This window comes from Molossus molossus, unplaced genomic scaffold, assembly GCF_014108415.1.
Source record: "Molossus molossus isolate mMolMol1 unplaced genomic scaffold, mMolMol1.p scaffold_m16_p_18, whole genome shotgun sequence".
Lineage (NCBI taxonomy): Eukaryota > Metazoa > Chordata > Mammalia > Chiroptera > Molossidae > Molossus > Molossus molossus.
Genome location: NW_023425353.1, coordinates 20,003,938 through 20,024,140, shown reverse-complemented (window position 1 = coordinate 20,024,140; position 20,203 = coordinate 20,003,938). Strand labels below are relative to the sequence as shown.

Here is a 20,203-nt window from a genome sequence, read left to right as displayed (position 1 = left end):
TTTTCCTGTTTCTTTGCATGTCTGATACTTTTGAATTGCATACTAGAATGTTGTAGAGACCCTGGATTTTGTTACTGTCATCTGAAAGTGGTGATTTTTGTTCTAGCAGGTAGTATAATTACTGGCAGGTCACCTTGAATTTGTGCAGAATTAGTTTTATGCTTTGTTAGGATAGAGCTGGAAAAAGCCCATAATGTGCCAAGCCCACCTCCAACCCCCTGAACTTGGCAAGACTCAAACTCCAAACCTATGTCTCCCTCACAGATCTTGTCAAGGCTGCTGAGACATCTTTTTCTTATTATTGTTTATATATTCTGGATACAAATTCTTTGTTTCTTGGGTATGTTACAAATACATCCTCTCAGACTATAACTTGGCTTTTCATTTTCTTTATGATATCTTGGTGACAGAAGTTATTAATTTTAATGTAGTAAAACTTTTCCATTTTTTTGAAGGTTAGTGCTTTTTTACCTTTTTTAGGAACTTTTTTCCTACTGCAAAGTTATAAAGATAATCTCTTCTAAAAACTTAAGTTTGCCTTTCCAAGTTAAGTCTTTAAAGCATCTGGAATTGATTTTTATACCTGGTGTGAGGTAGGAATTCAATTTAATTTTTCCATATGGAAAATCATTTGTCCCAGCACCATTTACAGTCCATCTTTCCCCCAAAGTGATATACAGTGTCACTTTGAGATAGGTTATATTTCTATATATCTACACCACTGTTTCAGGTAGTCTTTACTCTGTTTCGCTGGTTACTTTGTCAGCCTGTGTGCCAGTAAACATCACCTTCAGCACTAGAACTTTCTAAGTCTTGATATCTGGTGAGGAGGTCTCCTCATATTATTATTATTCTCTTTCGGGAGTGTTTTGGCTATATTTTGACTTTTGTTCTTTCATATATATTTTACAATCAGCTCGTCAAAGTCTGATTTATTAGGGACCTATCATGTTTCCAAGCTAAAGGAGAGTTTAGAATATGTGACTTGGTTTTGTTTTTAATGAGCTTACATTCAAATTGCCGAGAGGACCAACAGGCATGACCAGTGAATAGCAGAAGATGGTATGTGAAGTGAAGAATTGTGTGGAAGGTATTAGACATATAGGAGAAACCCAGAAGAGAGTTGGATAAAGAAGGTAGAAGAGGTTAGAGAGATCTCAGAAAGGGTGGTAGGTCTTGAAGGGAGAAAGGAAGAGGAGGGGGAGGGGGAGGGGAGGAGAGGTATGCTGAGAGGTCATAGAAATAAAGCTTATCTGAGTGTTAATGCATCCCAGTTTACAAAGTGCTTTCACATATATTATCTCATCTTGTTTTCAAATAATACTATTGGGCAAGACAGATAATATTCTTATTTTCATGGACATACGGATAAAGTGATTTGCTTAAGAATCCAGTTTGCAAGTGCTAGGCTGGAACTTCCAACCACATCTTCTGCTTTTAGTCCAGAATTTTCCCACTGCAACCCTTTCTCTCTCCATCCATAAGAAGGGTTTCTACGGAAAGCCAGGAGGCCTGGAACTGAGATCTGAGTGATGCTCGTGCCTTCTTTCTTACCCAGAGCAGCTTAGAAACCAGGACAAGCTGCTTGATCTGAGACCCTGTGCAGTGTTTTAGCCTCTAGGCCCTCTCAGCAATGGGGCCTGAAGAGATTATGGGGAGAATAAAATGAAAGTGGCAGATAAGAATCACATGTCCTCAAAAAGATCTTACATACCTCTTAGAAAATTAAATTTAATACAGAATCAGTTGTGTTAATCCAATGGCTCTATTATAAGAGACCTGTTGTTTTTCCTTAAAAGAAAAGTCACAAAGTAATGATATAGTTTTATCAGGCAAAATTTGGAGTTAGTATAATTTGCTCCGAGTTTACAATGTGCACACATTGTTTTGAGTGCAGACCTAGGCCGCCAATGCAAAACAGCTGAAGCTGATCAAGTTGATTGATACTCATCTCCAGCAATTTCCCTTCCTTCATCTACCCCAGCAATTATTGAGTTCCCCTGGTACCCAGTGTCCTCTTGATGACTCTCTCTCACTTCTAAGAAACACAGTGCTCAAGATAGAATGTGAACTGATTCATGCTAGGTAAACTGATATTTAAGTTATTTTGACATCTTTCAGGAGCATCTTCATTTGATTGAAGCAAAGCTTTAAGCTGAAGAGAGAAAGTGGTTGTCTTTCTGGCAGTCACCACGGTTGGGTGGGAGAAAACAAGTTTTAATTTTAGTCCATCACCTTATATCTGAAATCACACTAAATTAGCAAGCAGTTATTGAGTGCCTACAACATGCAAATGAGCAAACTTTTACTGAATGTCTCTAATATGTCTCATTGTGGGAAAAATGGTCTAATCTCAAGAAATTTAGGGTCTATTAGAGACAATATAAATTTAGAATTCTTAATTTAGGGTTTGTAGATTTTCCATGAACTATTTGAAATTCATGCAGTATTTGATACACACACCCCCCCCCCCCCACACACACTGTTTTTGGTGGGGGGAAGGGTTCAGACCATTCATCAGAATCTCAAAGGAATCTATAGCCCCACCCCCAAAGTTTAAAAAATTACTGGCAAGAGTTCTCTACTCTGTCTACTTGTAGACTCCAGGACTAGGGTGGGTGGGGCTCATTTCCTTCTCAAACAGTGATGTCATGGTCAGGATGTGGCATCACAACTCAAGGCTGGCTCCCGGTTAGGAGCTGTTGCAGGTTACGTTGGGAAGTAGACTCTGCAGCTGAGATTAGCATTCAGGACGTTTATTAAGGAATGCTTTTGGGCTTATCACTTGTGAAAGGGAAGGGAAGAGAGCAGGACTGGGCAGAGGGAGAAGCTGAGGTTTGATGCATCTCAGAGGACGCCGCCGTTGATCACATGGCGTTCTGAAGCTGGGGTGAGGAGCTTGGCTTTTGCCCCTCATATTGGTCAGTCATTGGACGTGGACTGCCCCTGTGAGGAATTGTTGCCTGGGTGAGGTGGCTACCTTCATTTTAGGCGGTCCCAGGGGCAGGGTGGGGTGGGGACTGACAGCGAGGGCTTTCTGCTGGAGGGTCTCTGAGCAGTGGGATTCCTTCCTTTTTAGTGTTCGCAAGAGTCTAGCCCTGGGCTGCTCAGATCCACTCTTTTGTTAAATTCTGGAAGAAACTCCCCCAGGATTGCGATTGTCATGTCCTCCTGAGTGAACTGACTGACTGGCATGGCAGTAGATTTGGTAGGCTTTATCTCCCACCCTCTGGAGAGCAGATGTCTCAACAAGTTCTCCAGTGTATTTGTCCATCTGGTCCTATTAGCATAATCACCATCTACACAGAGAATCAGTGTGATATTCTGTGGGGTTTCCAGCCAGACCACCAGGTTAATATAGCTCTGGGGCAAGGCTATAAATATATGCTATATGTAAGACTATAAATTAATACTGTTGTTTGTAGTAAGTGAATGTGAACTGTTTCTAATAATCTCTCAGAGAGTCAGAAAAGAATTGTTTCCAGATCATCCCCTGTACCTGAGGCCCCCTTAATCTGCTCTGCCATACAGCGCACTTGGCACAGCAGCTGCAGTCGGGTAGACCGCTTGGTTCAGTTTGCAGTCGTCTACTTCCATCCTCCAGGATTTGTCTTGTTTTTTTTGCAGGAGCCAGACTGGTGAATTCAATGTAGACACGATGGGGACTGTCCTCTCTGCATCCTTTAGTTCTTTAAGGGTGGCACTCATTTTTGCCATTTCCCCTGGACTCAGAATTGATTTGGATTTTCTATCTGGGCTTGGTGCTGTTTTAGGTCTCTGGAAAATAATGTCAATATGGACCCGTGTCCAACAGTCTTTTTGGGCAGTCCCCTCTCCTCACGCATGGTTACATGGGTAATAGCAAGAGACCCATTTGAGGAGGAAACGTGGGGGAAATTGCTGTGGACACTTGCTGTGAGGTCTCAGAAGCCTTCCATTTGGGAGTCTGGATTCCCCTTCAGGCAATTATTTCTGTGATTAAAAACGGGCTCAGGTTCAGAAACTGGGCAAAGGACCATGGCATTTTATTGGGGCAATAGCCCTTGGCTTCCTGATTATCCATCTTGATTTCTGTAGTTTGAGTAATACCATGTTGGCTTTCCACTTCTTTTCTCCCTAGGGATCCTATGTTCTATTAATCATCTCCATAGCTGTGTGTCTCAGGTCTCTCAGCTTCCCCTCTGACCTTGCTACTCTGTGATAATTACATCCACCTGCCCTCTGACAGTTAAGCATTGCCACCTGGCCTCTTTTGGGCGGGGGCAGTATAGGGTGGTGGGGTGGGTCCTATCACCCTCATCGCTAGACTGAGTTTAGTTTTATAATGGCAGCTCTACCATCAGCCCTGGCCCACAGAGGGCAGCCGCCCTTGAACTTCTTAGCTTCAGTAAGTGGTACATCCTCTGGTAGGTTTTCTGGTTTTGAATGGCATATCCACGCGAGTACCACCCACCCTGGCCTCTTAATCCTTCTTCCATCATCTGCCACAGCAGTTCTGGTATTTCTACTTCACTTCGTGTGGCCCCATTGCCTTTTCTGTGCTTCTGGGAGTCGTCTTAGTAATGTATTTGCACCATCTCCTGGGATCCTTGCCAGGGTGTGATATCATGAATCCCAGGAGAGTGCTCCCAAAGCTATGAACTGTCCATTGTTCAACCTTATGTTTTGCCCTCCTTGATGGAGCACCCCAGGACCCCGGCAGTGTGTGCCCTCCTCGCTGGCCTGCCCCGAAGCCCTCTGTGGTGTGGTCTCCTTCCTCCCTAACAGGCCACAGGCCCAGGCCCTCTTCTCTCACTTCCCTCCCAGCTTGCCTACACTCACAGCACTAATTAGTTACGATTACACAGCTGGATTACGTTGTGACTCCACCCTTGATAGTGGCCTAGTGACCGGAAGGGGAGGTGAGGGTGAATCCTGAGGGGGCACATGCTGCTTCGCTGGGAGAAGCCTGTGCATTATCTGCAAGCAAAGGGGAGTGCTGGCCCCCAACAGGGAGGACTGGGCCACTTCTGCAGGCTCAAAAGTTTAACATGTTCAGGTTAACCCAGCTGTCTCTATCCCATCAAAGTCCTGTTCTCTCCCAACCAGGACTCTGTCCTTGGCCTGGCAAATCCACGTTGGTGGGGTGTTTGATCTACTTGGGAGCTGAGCTGCTGTTATTATTAAGTCCTGGGACTGACCTCAGACATTTCTGCTCTCCCACTACAGGTGATAAGAGCCTCTTTGGATGCTATGAAAGAGGCCATCTGTCTTTCACACTTAGCTTTTAACTGATGATTAATCACTCTCAGCTTTTCAGTGTCAATTGTATTTAGCAACAGTAACCCAGTTTCATGATCCTTATTTTTACTATCTCGCCTATATTTCAAAGCATGACACATCGCGCCAACCAATGCCTTTCTTTCCACCAGTGTACAACCCCAGATTATAACGACTGTACTGCTGCCGTGTGCTGCCTACTGCCACACAGTTCCTCCACCGGTGATGGGAGTGTCAACTGGTAGTCCAGGTGCAAAATGCCTAACCTCGCGTTTGCTTTCCCATGCCATGCCTGGTACTGACTGGAAGATTAGTATGCAAGAGACTTATTAGGAATTGTACTTAGGATCAAAACCTGTGGAAGAGAAGGGAAGCTGAGCTGTGATGCAGTCTCAGTGAAGCTGGTCCCAGAGGGAGTTCAGAAATGGAGATGACATGGCTCTAGGATTGTCCTGAGTAGGGGCAAGAGGGCTTAATCTTTACACCTCCATGTCAAAGAATGATTACTGGGTGCAGTTTGCCCTGGTAAGGGGCCACGACTTTGGCTATGTGCCGGCTTCTACCAGGGTGATTTGCATAGGGATGACAGCCGAGAGCTTTTAGCTGGCAGTGGTCCTACAGCTGGGGGTGACTTTCATCCCCAACGGGAACAGGGTGGAGTCACAGCACCCAATCCAATAGTTAGGATTTCTAAACTCTTGGTGTGACATCTCCTGACGTCATCTGCCTTTGTTGAGGACATTGATATGATCGTCTTAAAAGTAAAGAGTAAATAGTAAACTTGAAGACTAAGCGCTCTTTTTTTTTCCCCCCTCACCTGAGGACATTTTTGCATTTCTCTTCAGATAGAATGAGAGGGAGAGAGGGAGGAAAAGAGAGAGAGAGAAACACATTGACTGGTTGCCTCCCACACGACCCCAACCGCAGCTGTGGACGAACTATAACAGAGGTACGTGCCCTTAGCGGAAACCGAACCTGGGACTCTCTGGTCCAGGGGCCGACGCTCTAACCGCTGAGCCAAACTGGCCAGGGTGGGACTAAGTACTCTTTAAGGTTAGGTAAGCTGAGTGAGAACAGGATCTGACCGTGTGGTCTTGAGCAAACTTCTCTGTAAACTAGAATGTCAATCCCTGCCCTGCTTGCCTTCTGTTCATTGAATATCTCGTTAGCCATTAGACAATGTATTTGGCTAGCTTCAGCCAACCTAGCATGGTTTTCTGTGCACAGTAGGACCAGTTACAAGTGATAGGTGGTTGAAGGGTCCCCTTTGTCCAAAGAGTTTCCCTACATTTTAAAACTTCATTTTACTGGAAGTCTTTTCAGAGTGCTAAACCTTAGAGAAAGAAAACATTTCAAGTTGCTAGTATTCATGCACACCTCGATGAGAAAGAGGGTCCCAGAAAGGAGATACAGTAGTCCCCCTTCACTGCGACTTCACTTTCCGCAGTTTCCATTACCCGTGGTCAACCAAAGTCCAAAAATATTAAATGGAACATTCCAGAGATAAACAATTCATAAGTTATAAATTATGCGCCATTCTGAGTAGCATGATGAAATCTCACGCTGTCCCACTCTGTCCTTCCTGGGATCTGAATCATTTTGTCCAACATATTCACTCTGTATATGCTCCCCACCCATCAGTTACTTAGTAGCCATCTGGGTTATCAAATCAGTTAGAGAGAGGGAGGGCTACACTCACATAAATGTTTTAATTGTTCTATTTTATTATTGTTAATCTCTTACTGTGTCTAATTTATAAGTTAAGCTTTATCATATGTGTGTACATATTGGGAAGAAAACGTAGTACATATAGGGTTTGATATTATCTGCACTTTCATGCATCCACCGAGGGTCTTGGAGTGTAATCCCTGTGGATAAGTGGGGACTGCTGTATGTGAGAGTGTAGGAAATACGCTGACCAGCCCTGGCCCTACCTTGAACACCTGAGTCACTGGCTCGATTACTAGGATGAGGGGGCTGTTGCTCACTGGGTTGCTCTGATGGAAAGCTTCAAGTTCCCTGGAAGCGGTAAAGGGGCTTCCTATTTTTCTAGTTAGATTCTAAATCACCAATGTTTTGTTCAAGTCGACTGAATTCCACAGAAACCCAGAGTCCCTCAGTGGTCTCCAAATCCCAACACTCCTGCCAGTGTGTAAGGAACTGTGCTAGGACTGGCACCGTTCACTGCTCGGTAGAATTCGAGAGGATAAAGAGAACTGATAAAATGCAGTTTTGAAATTTACCTCGTACATCATTTCTAGTGTTTTATGATAGCTAGTGCACTCCACTCAATCACCCCTCAACTCCTGGCAGGAGGTAATAATGACACCTATTTTGGGCAGAGTGGATAATGATGAAAATCCTTTGCATCCACAAAGAGCCTGCTCACAATGTTATTCTCGGCTCACAGAGTCCAACTCAAATGCAGCCTGTGTTAGTTCAAGTTCACGGAGAAGCAGACTTCAAAATGGCATTGGACAGGCAAGAGATTTCTTGGGGGTGGGAGCAGGAGAAAGCAGACAATGGGATGTGGGTCTCTCACCTGAGGAAGGAGGGAAGGAAGGAAGCAGGATCTGGTAAGAGGAGTCTTGGACTGCAGCACCGGTCCAAAAGAGGTTCAGCCAGGCCAATGGGGAGTCTTCAAACCAGTTACACATTGGAAGAGCCCCATGTCTTGCTGGAATGAGCTACCTGAATCTCCCCACTGTGCTTCATTATTGGCCGGGGCTGTCAGTCAGTTGCATACCCCACAGCAGGAGATCTGAGCTGCGTGTCTTCATGGCTGCCAGGGTCTACCCCTTGCACTGCACAAATCTTCTCTACACAGCTCAGGGAGCAGCTTGTCCATAGTTCCCATCAGTCCCTCTTCCTGAGGGGAAACCAAGAAGAGGTTAACGGGATGAACAAAGGCCCATTGTTGTGGTTGGTCTCAGTCCACAACTGGTGTTCATCCTTTCTCTCCTCCACCATCCACTGTAAATTCTCCTCACCCTCAGCCATCACCGTAGCAGGTTGCAGAAACTTACTGGTATTATGACTCAAACCTTCATATTGAGGGGGCTGAGCCCTTGGTAATCACCACTCTCAGGATGTTCTTGCTACACATATCTGTTCAAGTTACAAGGCAAGGGGATACTAGCAGGCACTACCCCACTACCCTTCTAGGCCCCGAGTAAAGGGCCAGCCACAGGCCGCAGCTCCAGAATCTTTACATATTCCCACTTAGGCCACATCTATACGTGTGCTTGGCCAAGAGCACTGCTCGGAATTCCACCCCTCGGGAAGCTGTTCCCTTCCTGCTGTCTTTCAAGGCCAACTCTGGAAGTGGCCGTAATGCAGCGGTTGTCAATTCTCAGCGTATGTCCACATACAGCTGGTGCCCCACATTAAAAAAAGAGAGAGGTATAATGAACATACCATCCAGATTGGTGAGTCAGACTTGGGTCTTTTCCTGCTCTTGCAGCTGGTGATGTATGACCAGAGGTGCAAGCTGGGAGAGAGGCACAGGTACTACCTGGTGGGCGATCTGGATCTGGGCTACCTGCTCACGTAGCTTCCTTGTGCCCTTTGACCCTGCTCAGCTCACTCTCAGATGTGCCATTTCCATTTGGGGCCTGTCCCACTTTATGACTTGGTAGGTCCAACAGAATCCAGCTCTTAGTGGACAGATGTATGGTCACTCGGCTACCCCAGGGTCAAACATTCTGTCTCTATCAGGGTCCAGTAAACACATGCAAAACTTTTTTTATTAAATTAATTAATTAATTATTTTATTAATTAATTTTTGTTACAGATGTTTCTCCTTTTCACCCCAACTGATTCCCCCCTCCCTCTCCCTCCCTGCCCTTTCCCCAGTTTGTTGTCCATGTACACTGTTCATGCATACATGCATATAAGTTCAAGATAAGTTTATCTCTTCCCCCACCACCCACCTCTTCTGGGGATTGTCAGTCTGTATCCCACCTCCACGTCTCTGGGACTACCCCATTCCTCAGACTGTTATGTTCATTATATTCCACAAATAAGTGAGATCATATGAAACTTGCCTTTCTCTGTTTGGCTTGTTTCACTTAGGATGATACTTTCCAGGTCCTTCCATGTAGTCTCAAAGGATAAGAGATCTTTCTTTCTTACAACTGTGTAGTACTCCATTGTGTATATGTACCACAGCTTTTTTATCCATTCGTTTACTGATGGACACTTGGGCTGTTTTTAAGGCATAAAATCCTTCACTACAGATGGCTTGGCCTTGCTCGAGAATCCCAGGCACCTGCATTGAGATTCTCCCCCTGGGGCTTGTTACAGGCTCCACAATGCATCTTTTCTCCACTACTAATACCCCCTCCATGATAGGGTCTGCGGGATTGTATGGCCCAAGTAGCAGGAAGGTGTGCTGTACCTGCTGTATAGCCCTTTCCTGCTATGGGCTCCACCTGAAGCTGGCAGCCTTCCATGTCACCTGGTACAGATTGGAGCAGTATTTCAAGGTGTGGAATGTGTTGCCCCCAGAACTCAAAGAGGTCTACCAGGCATTGTGTATCCTTCTTTGTGGCAGGGAATACAAGATACAGCAATCTGTCCTTTACTTTGGAAGGGGTTGTCTGGCATGCTCCTGACCATTGAATCCCTTAAAACTCCACTGAAGTGGCAGGTCCCTGATGCTTCCCAGGGTTTATCTTGCACCCTCTGCAGCATGTGTTTTACCAAGGCCTCCAGCAGACTAGCTGCCTTTTCTCATCCTATCATCGATGGGATGGATCAGTGTGATGTTCTGTGGGATGTCCAGGTGGCCAGATCTCTCCAGAGTATGTCATGACACAGGGCAGGAGAACTAACCTAACCCTGAGACAGTATTGTAGATGAATATTGTCATTGGTTCTATGTGGATGCAGAACTGAAAATAGTGCATTTGCCGCATTACTAGACAAATACCTGTACTGAATCCTTATTAGTGGGCTCTAGCATTAATACTGTGTTCAGCCCAGCAGCTACATCAGGACTACTATTTGCCTGAGCTTCCGTCTACAGGTGTCCTCCAGGATCCCTGCAGTGTCTGCAGGGCCAGACTGCTGAATCGAATGGAAATCGGATAGGTCTTGCATCCTGTAGGTCTTTAATGATGGCACTACTCTCCATCCCTCCCCAAGTGATATTGACTTTGGTTTACTATCTTGGCTTGTGGGGGCTCAGTTTCAGAGTTACTGCTTAGTCTTCTTCACTATGATCTCTCTACCTAACAGGCTAAGGACTCAATGTGGGGATTATCCAACTTCCAAGTATATCAATTCCAATTATACATTTAGGGACTCAGGGAATGATCACTGAGTAGAGCCCACTGTGAGCCAGACTGGCCCCACCTAAGATGATAACAGGATGCCATGACAATGCTTTGGGTCTCTAGGTATCAGTGTTAACTCAGAGTCTGTGTCCAATAGTTTTCAGAAACTCTGGAAATGTCCATATCCCACTACATAATCAATGAGTAAATGGCCCTAGGTCCTTCGGAGAAGGACTAGCAGAATCACTGTAGTATGCACTTGCTATGCTGTTGTGGGTCCGAGGGTCCTGGCCACCTTGCCTGTTTTAGGCAGTGAGTTCCAGATATGAAAGTTTCCTTGGGTCTGGGAACTGAGAAAGGAAAGTGACGTTCAAAAATTAAATGCAAATTTTATTATGGACTTCCAACTACATATTTAAAATTTCTTGAATGGAATAGAACCGTTTTGGAATTGGAGAGATGGCATAGATGAACACTGATATCCTTTGAAACCCCAACCTTATTAAGAGAACAATTCCGCAAACCACATTACCCTTATATAACAAGACAAAATAGTATCTACTCCCTTACTTTGGCAATAGCTATTTCCTAAAGAAAAAAGAAAATAGTGGTTTTGCTACTTAAAAGTCATTAAAAATGGGATCCTATCTTTAGCTTAACATTATTATTTTTTTTAACTTCAGCTATGTTCAAATAAGCTATGGGTACAAAAAAAATATTAGCACAGAATGTCCAATCAAAACAACCAAAATCATTTTAAAAATAAAGAGGAAAAACATAAAGTGTTTTCATGGCATTTTCCTCTGTAAACCATTGCAATTGGTTAAGGATTTTTAGCAGTTAATTAAAATCTCAGGAGTGAAATAGGTAGTACTATACAAATAACAAAATGTATTCATATTCTAAGATCTTAATACTAAATTTTCAAAAAGGGACATCCATCACTTCTAAAAACGAACCTAATGTCATTTTATTGCGAGCAGAAACTCAAAGCTGTTCTCCAATCACAATCTAATTAGTCCACCCTCACTGCCAAAACTTTAAAGTTCACCACAAAAAATTAACAGTAATTAGCCTGAGGTATTTTATACATGGCTCTGCAATCTCAAATTTAATGGCATTTCTCCCCCTAAAAACAGTCTGTCTTCTATTTTAGTACCATTGTCTCTACAATATGGTCATAACTGAAATACCTGAAAACAATCCTTGGACCTTTGGAAATAGTTGCTATCCATCCACTTCTGTTACAAAAGGAGCCACACCAAGAGCACTGCCTGGCCAGACCCAGAATAAAGGACTTAACTTCTGTTTTCCGGTTTCTCTATCAAACCGTGGTAGAGTTAAAGGCTGAAGGTCATACTTGTGGTGCAAAGGGTCCACATTTTTCAGCTTTTAATAAGGTTGAGAAACATTTCATGTAATTTAACTTAATATGTCTAACACATGTGCAGTAGTTAAGTAAGCAGTACTGTGCATTTTAATACGTAGTAAACAGATACCTGGGTAACCAACATATTTGTACTATAAACTAAGAATGGGAATTAACTGGAGGCTTGAGACCCTCTCTCTTTCTAACTAAAAGAAACAAAACTTAACTTAAACTTTATTAAAAAAATATTTTTTACATCATTGGTGTTTGTGTTTTACACTTTCTTATTAGGTGCAGTACACCTCTTCCAAAGTTGGCACCCTTTTCTTCAATATGATGGTAAATTGGGTACAATACCTAGTTCAAGCTAGGGCTCCACTTCTGTCTGAATTAGTACAAAATTATAAGACATTATCTTTTGAGAACTAAAATTATATTTGAGAGTTTTAGTTTAGGCTGCAAAACCAAAAACAAGCAAGCAAATAAACAACAAAAAACTAGAAATGAACTTGTCATATCCCTCCTGTCCAGGGAACAGAAAGCAGACCCGTGCAGGTCATCCTCCAGGCCACATGCATCCTGCTTCACTGCTGCTTGCACTCGGCTGGGTTTTGATTCTTCTTTGAGTCATAGTCTGGATCATTTTCCTCATCTTATTCTTCCCCTTCCTCATCTACTTTTCATCATCATCATCATCATCATCATCATCAATCTTCAATAGCTTCTCCAGTAAAGAACAACACCAATCTTGGAATTATACACTCACGTAGAAAGTGACCAATTTAAAGTCTGCAGCAAGGATAGCTTCAGCAGCATCATCCAGATCTCCACTCTCAGGAACTTCAGAAGGGGCAAAAAAAAAAAAAAAAAAAAAAAAAAAAATTAAAGAACAAGTCATTGGAAACCGTTTGGTCACAGTTCACAGTACGAACTGTCCCCCTTCCCTTGTGTTTCTGTTTCTTTTTAACGGGTTTCAAAGTAACATTCTTCCCTTTTTCCTAATCTATCTGGCGCCCTGTACAACCCATAATTTCTAGTCCATCAAAAGAAAAGGGATCAGAATCATCTGGTTCTGACCTCATCCTGTATGTCTTTGTCAACACTTCATTTGTGAAATATTCATTGGGTTCAAAGTGAAATTCTAAAACAAAACTCATAGGCTGGCCAGCATCTGAGAACTTCACTTTAATATCTTTCAAGTGCTTCAGAATAGGTTCATCATGTTCCTGAACCGTATCACTGAGTAAGTCAACATTCTTAAAAACAGTCAACCAAAATTCAGGAATTCCCTTGGGGTCTTGTTTTTCTTCATCTTTTTTCTCATCTTCAATCTTGGCCTTTTCTTTCAGCTCCTCTGAAATTTCCTCATCTGGTTTCCATTCACATTCTTCTTCTGTAGGTTCATAAATTGCATTAATGATCTCAAATCGCTTATCAAATAGAGGCTGATAGAGAACAGCATACCAAGATCACAAACTTCCTCATAGAACCTGGCTTCTATCTGTGTACATTGAACTTGAAGGTTTTCAGAGCATTAACTCATCTTTTAACTACCTTAGGCGAGCTTTCATGTATCCTGTCGGTGTTTCTACCGGACCATCAAGTCTTGGAGGGCTGCAAGAATCTGAGGATTTTCCATCATCTGAACAGTCAGCTGATGCTCTTTGATTTTTGTTTCTTCTTCTTCTTCTTCAACATCATCCAAATCTTGATCAAGCTCAGACTGTTCTTTGTTGTCAACGTCTGCCATGTTGTAAGAACTTCCACGTATCGATGGCTAGCACGGGGAGCCAGCTGGCCAGAGCTGCGCAGTCAGTGACTCAGGGCATGGGTGGGAGGAGCAGGAGGTGGCATCATGTACAGATGGTGCTAAAAAGGCGAAAAGTGATTTTTTATTGAGGTGACCCCACTCAACCTCTTGTCCCTCCATTCTTGCCCCTCCCCCCTTTTTGCTTATAGATGTTAAATGAAGTAGCACTCTTGATGGCTGCCTATCTATTTTACCTCTAAGACTGCTATGCTCTATTATGTATCTCCAGACTCTGTGTGTCAAGGCAGTCACCCTCGAGGGTCCCCCTCGCCCCCATAGACATGAACTAGCCTAGCTCTGTGATTGCCTTTCCTACCACTCAACGTCTTAGTGATGTCAGGTGCATAGGGAGTCTGTGAGCCATAGGGCCTGGTGGAAGTCGGTGTCTTGCTGGAATGAGCGTGCCTTAGTACCCCTGCTGTGCTCAGTCCCTGGCTGGAAGCAGCCAGTGGAAACGTGGCACACACGTGGTAGCAGATGTAGGTGAGGAGCAGCTGGGGCCACCAGTCGGTTATGCTCTCTGCATCAGGGGACCTAGCAGTGTCTTCCCGGCCGCTGCACAGCCTCTCTTAGGGAGGCATACAAGAGTGAAGAAGGCCCCGAGCTCATCACATGGTAACAGGAAGAAACAATTGCACCCAAATCACTAGCCATAGTTTGTATTTTGTTTTTCCTTAAAATATTTCTGGAAACCTAACTTTCAGCCACTAATTCTTCTATGTGCCCAACACTTAAAAAATTTGACATATAATCCACATTGCATACAATTCACCTATTAAAGCATACAACTCAGCGGTTTTTACTATAGTCACAAAGTTGTGCAAGCATCATCACTATCTAATTTCAGAACATTTCATCACCCCAAAAGAAACCCCATAGCCATTAACAGTGACGTCCCACTCTTCCCTCCCATCTTGTTCCTGGCAACCACTAATCTACTTTCTGTCTCCATGGACTCGCCTATTCTGGACATTTTATATAAATGGAATCATATACTATATGGCTCTTGTGTCTGGCTTCCTTCACCGAGCATAATGTTTTCAGGGGCCATCATGCTGTAGTGTGTTTTGGTGCTTCAGTCCTTTTTATGGTTAGACAGTATTCCATTGTATGAATAAACCTCATTTGTTTTATCCATTTATAAGTTGATGGACATGTGAGTTATTTCCACTTTTTGGCAGTTATGAGTAATGCTACTCTGAATGTTTGTATACACGTTTTTGTGTGAATGTATGTTTTCAGTTCTCTTGGGTATAGGAGTGAATTGCTGGGTCAGAGGGTAACTCTATGTTTAACTTTTTGAAGAACGGCCAAACTGTTTTCCAAAGTGTGTGCCCAACATTTTAATATGCATTTTGGAAGACACAAAAGTGAAACTAATTCCTCATTCCAAAGAATTTATAATTTACAGTAGATGGGGAGAGGAGATTAACATGCACACACAAAAGAATAACTATAATATAGCTTAAGAGTCAAACCACGTTAAATCTAAATTAAAAGTGGATCTAGCCCGGGCTGGTGTGGCTTGGTGGTTAGAACAACAGCTCATGCACTGAAAGGTTGTGGATTCAATTCCTGGTCAAGGGCACATACCTGGGTTGCAGGTTCGATCCCTGGCCCTGGTCAGGGTGTGTGCGAGAGGCAACCAATCGATGCCCCCTCCCCCCTTCTACTCTCTTTAAAAATCAATGGAAAAAATATCCTCGGGTGAGGATTAACAACAGCAACAGCAACAGCAACAAAAGGTGTATCTACAGTATACACTCTTAGAGCTGGAAGAGGAGGGAAGAGGAGGGAATGAGATATTAAATGGTTAGGGCTCTGCCCCGAAAGCCTGCGTTTCTATAATCCTCTGCAACAAGACCAGGATGGGTCTGCTTGAGACAAAGAAGTAGCAAGAGTTTGGAACTCTGGAAAGCCTGCCCCATCTCAGGGATGTCTTCTGCTTGCTTCAGCTTATGTTACATTTTAAGATAAGAATCTGATGTGATGGACATAGTTTAAACCTACGTTTTAGATATTTTCTCCATAAGTGGACATACATTTGAGTAGAGCTACTCCCATTCATTGCTCTGTTCTCCCTTGTGACGCATGGTACACATGTGCTGACTGACTTGTTGGCATTATGGTTCAAATCTGCAGCCAGGAGCAGAGGGAAAGCTCGTTTACAGAGGAAATGAGCCCTGAACTATGCACTCAGGGCCATGGAACAAAGTACCTTGGGGTATTTTCTATTTCATGCTAAAACAATATTGTCACATTAATATTCTGCCACTGTCCTTCCTCTAGCGATCTTCTTAATGGATGGAGTCAAATACTTTCCATTTTCTATCCATTTATCTTTCAGAGACCATATAAGTGGTAGAATGGAAGTTAGTCCCACTGAATTATTCTGAGTTCCTCCTTAAGTAAAACTGGCATCACCTTCGGTCCATTGCACTTTGATGTTCGCAGGTGATTTCCCACTCTCTGGATCTCACCCCTTCTCTCAACATCGGGACCAGTGCCCTCCTTGGAGGCCTCGGCCGCCACCGGCAGCTTGGAGGACCGTGCTCACCGCACACCCTCCCCTGAAATTGCTCACCTACTTTGTCCTTCACAAAGAGATTTGTTTTGAGCTTTGCCTGTCTTCCTGTCTGAGCTTTTCCGCCTTCTTACAAGGCCAACATTCATTCTGAATTTTAAGTAAGAAAATATGGTGAGTGAGGGAGAAAGAAGCTTCTCTGCTTGTGCACTAAGAAGCATGTCCTGTTTCTCTTTGTGAAGGAGCAGAGACAGGATAATGGGCTGTTTCCCTTCACTTGCTAAAATCCTCATCTCTTAGTATTTAAAAAACCCCACCAAATTGCATGGTGAATCTGTCTTTATTTTCTCCATGACTAAACACTGCATTTTCCAGCACTTAACAAGTCATTGTTCTGAAAAATTGGTTTCAGATCAGACCCTTCTTCCTAATGAGGCAATGACTTAGTTGGTAATACATTTTTTCCCCTGGACTGTAAACAGCAGTACACATGAAAAAGGGCGCAAAAGATGGGTAGGAAATAAAATTTATGCAATTGCCCCTTCCCTGTGGGCTCTATGAGTAACAAAGGATTGATAGAAGACCGCTTTTTTTTTTCACTGGAATTCTATTAATCAGAAGTGCTAATTAAACAACTGCTGTATGTATGACCAACCCTGGTCATTGTTTGTTGAGGACCCAAGAAGAGGAAAGTTGCTACAATCTCATCTGGGAGGCAAGGTTTCTATCTTGTTATTTCTGGCCTTCCTAGTTCCATCACATCAAGTCTGAGCCCTTCGTTTCTCTTGGAGATCTTTCATAAACTGTGGTTCATCTGCCCTTTCAACTTCTCATTTTCTTTTTTTTAAAATCCTCACCTGAGGATATTTTTGCATGTATCTTCAGATAGAGCAGGAGGGAGAGAAGGAGGAAGAGAGAGAGAGAAACATTGATGTGAGAGAGACACATTGACTGGCTGCCTCCAACCGGGCCGGGGACAAACTGCAACTGAGGTCCATGCCCTTAGCAGGAACCAAACCTGGTCTCTAGTCCGCAGACTGACGCTTTAACCACTGAGCAAACCGGCCAGGGCTCAACTTCTCATTTTCTTGCCCAAAAGAAACTCTCCTGAAGTCCGTCTTCTCATGTGCCATTTTCATCGGCCTTTGCTCATTGCTTTTTGAGTCTGGTTCGTTGGGAAACTTCTCCAATCACAATAGCATTTACTGATCATTTTACTCTATGTTCTCAACGTCACAGCATGAATCTAGGTTAAATAATTTGGTTCTTGCTTAGACATTAGTCTATAGTGTTCAGCAGTCCTAAGTGCCCCATGAAAATTTCCTTTAGAGTTGAGGAAATATGTTGCCTGTCTCTCTCAGAACACTTAATATCCACCCACCAAATCAACAATTTATTTATTTATTTATTTATTTATTTATTTATTTATTTATTTATTTATTTATTTTTATCCTCACCCGAGGACATTTTTGCATTTATCTTCAGATAGAGCCGGAGGGAGAGGGGGGAAGAGAGAGAGAGAAACATTGATGTGAGAGACACACATTGAGTGGCTGCCACCCACACAACCCCAACTGGGGCAGGGGCAAACCGCAACCGAGGCACGTGCCCCTAGCGGGAACCGGACCCGGGACTCTCCGGTCCGCGGGCTGATGGTCTAACCGCTGAGCCAAACCAGCCAGGGCTCAACTATATTTATTAAGTGCTTATTCTATATCAGGCCTAGTTCAAGTACTGGAGATAGAAAGAGTGGGATGGGATGAAGTTTCTGCCCACATGGCTCTTACCCTTTAGTGGGGGCGGCAGACCAAGCAAATAGATGATCCGACGCTGGGCAGTGGTGGGTGATGAGCACGGTCTGGAGTCCATGTGAGTTCTTGATAAACTGCTTATTGGGAGACAGTAGTGACTGATTAGAGAACAACTGTAAACAATCTCATGTAAAAAAATCTCATATTAAACAATTATTTACCATTTTACATGGATGTATGGCACCATCTCAGGCATTTAACTTTGCAGTGTTTTAGTTTCTTCATCTCTAAAATGTCTATCATGTTACTTTCCCCAAACCAACCACCCAGCTTTTGGGAAGCTGAACCAGGTCACATCTATAGGCGGTACTGATTCTTGAAGATAACCATCATGCTCATGTTCCGTAATGTGTACATACATAATCACATCGACAAAAGATCATTAGCCCTTTCCACACTCCAGTGATCACGCTGAGTAACTTGCATAATTCACTGGTTTACCAACTGTTCAATACCAAGCCTCTGATAATTACTCTCAGTTTTGACTGAGATTGGATTAAAGGGTCTTTAGCATCACCTGATCCACTCCCTCACATTAGAGGTGGGAGAACTGAGACTTGCAGTGTAGCTGTGTCATGCCCTAAGACCATAAAGTGACTTACTGGCATAATCAGGATGGGAACCTTGACTTCGGATACTTTTTTTTGCCCACTGCCCCCCTATGAGTTTACCATCTAATCTGAAATGGCTCTTCCTGACCCTTACAGGATGCCAAGGCCAGTGTGAGAACCTGCTGTATTTCTGACATGGAACTATTTTCCCACCAAATAGTACACTCAGAAAGCCCACCTAGTCAAGGCTCTGTCCCCATGGTGTACTTCCTGGCACATGGTATATCCAATAAGTGTTCATCAAATGAAGGTATTAATTAGTCATTTAGTGTATATTACTTTGCAAGAAATACATTTCTAAAAAATGTGAAAATGAATTTCAATATACTGAATGTGACTCTTTTCTTGATTCCCATTCAGAAAAAAAAGATGACTGTCTTCATTTCTAATTTGCCTTTGCTTCACACTTGATTCCTTACATTTTAAACTTTAAACATTTTTCTACCTCAGCTCAGGCACTTTGTAAAGCAGTTCATAGTGTATAAACTACCACTACAGTATCCAAAAGGAACTACTACTTAAAATCATTGTGATTAGTTTTTTTGTTTATTGAAGAATAATATAGTCTCTCTCTTTATCACTCCTGGATTTCAAATATTGAATTTTCTTTTTTTTAATCCTCATCCGAGGACATTTTTCCATTTTTTGTACAGACAGAGTGGGAGGGAGATAGAGGAAGAGAGAGAGAGGGAAACATCGATGTGAAAGGGACACATCGAGTGGTCGCCACCCGCACAACCAACCAGGGCCGGGGACAAACTGCAACCGAGGTACATGCCCTTAGCGGGAACCGAACCCGGGTCTCTCCGGACCGCAGGCGGACGCTCTAACCGCTGAGCCAAACCGGCCAGGGCATAATATTGAATTTTCTTAAAGCGAGGCCCACCTTTGGTGTGGTGTGTGTGTGTGTGTGTGTGCGTGCGCGTGCGCGCGCGTGTGTTAAGAACCAAAGTCACAGGTGGAGGGGCCCAGCTATGAGGAAGAGGGAAGTAAACCATGTCACACAACAGCAGTGTCAGCATAAAAGGCTAGCAAGAGAGACAGAGGAGTAGGAAGTAGGCTGAGTCACCTTGGATAGAGCCTTGAGTGCCAGAATGAGGGAATGGCATTGCATTTGGTAAGTCTTTGAAGAGTTTCAGCAGTTTATAATGCCCTTGATCTGCCCTTCACCAGTTTTTCTAGCCTCATTCCTTACACATCCCCACTCCTGGCAGGTAAACACCAACTGAAATGATGAGCTATTTGAAATTTACTAAGCGGTCCCTGGCCTAGTGCCTTGTGTCTTCACCTTCTCTCTCATCTCTTTATTTATGATGAGCCCTGACTTATTCTTGCAGTTTCACCTAACACGTCTTCCTGAAGTCTTCCCTGTCTCCTACTGACTGAGTTGGACATTGGTCCTGTGAGTCCCCCTCCCCCACGGTCACCCTGCCATACCACCTACAACTCTGAAGTCTAATGCTTGCTGAGTTTTCAGTATCTATCCCCAGATAGTAAGCTCCTTGAGGGGGGCTGCAACACACCGCTGTATTTCCATTGCC

General features: G+C 43.5%; 1 pseudogene; it reads right to left on the bottom strand.

The window, feature by feature from the left end:
- Positions 1-12,490: 12,490 nt before the first annotated feature.
- Positions 12,491-13,659, bottom strand: LOC118633379 (annotated as a pseudogene).
- Positions 13,660-20,203: the final 6,544 nt, after the last annotated feature.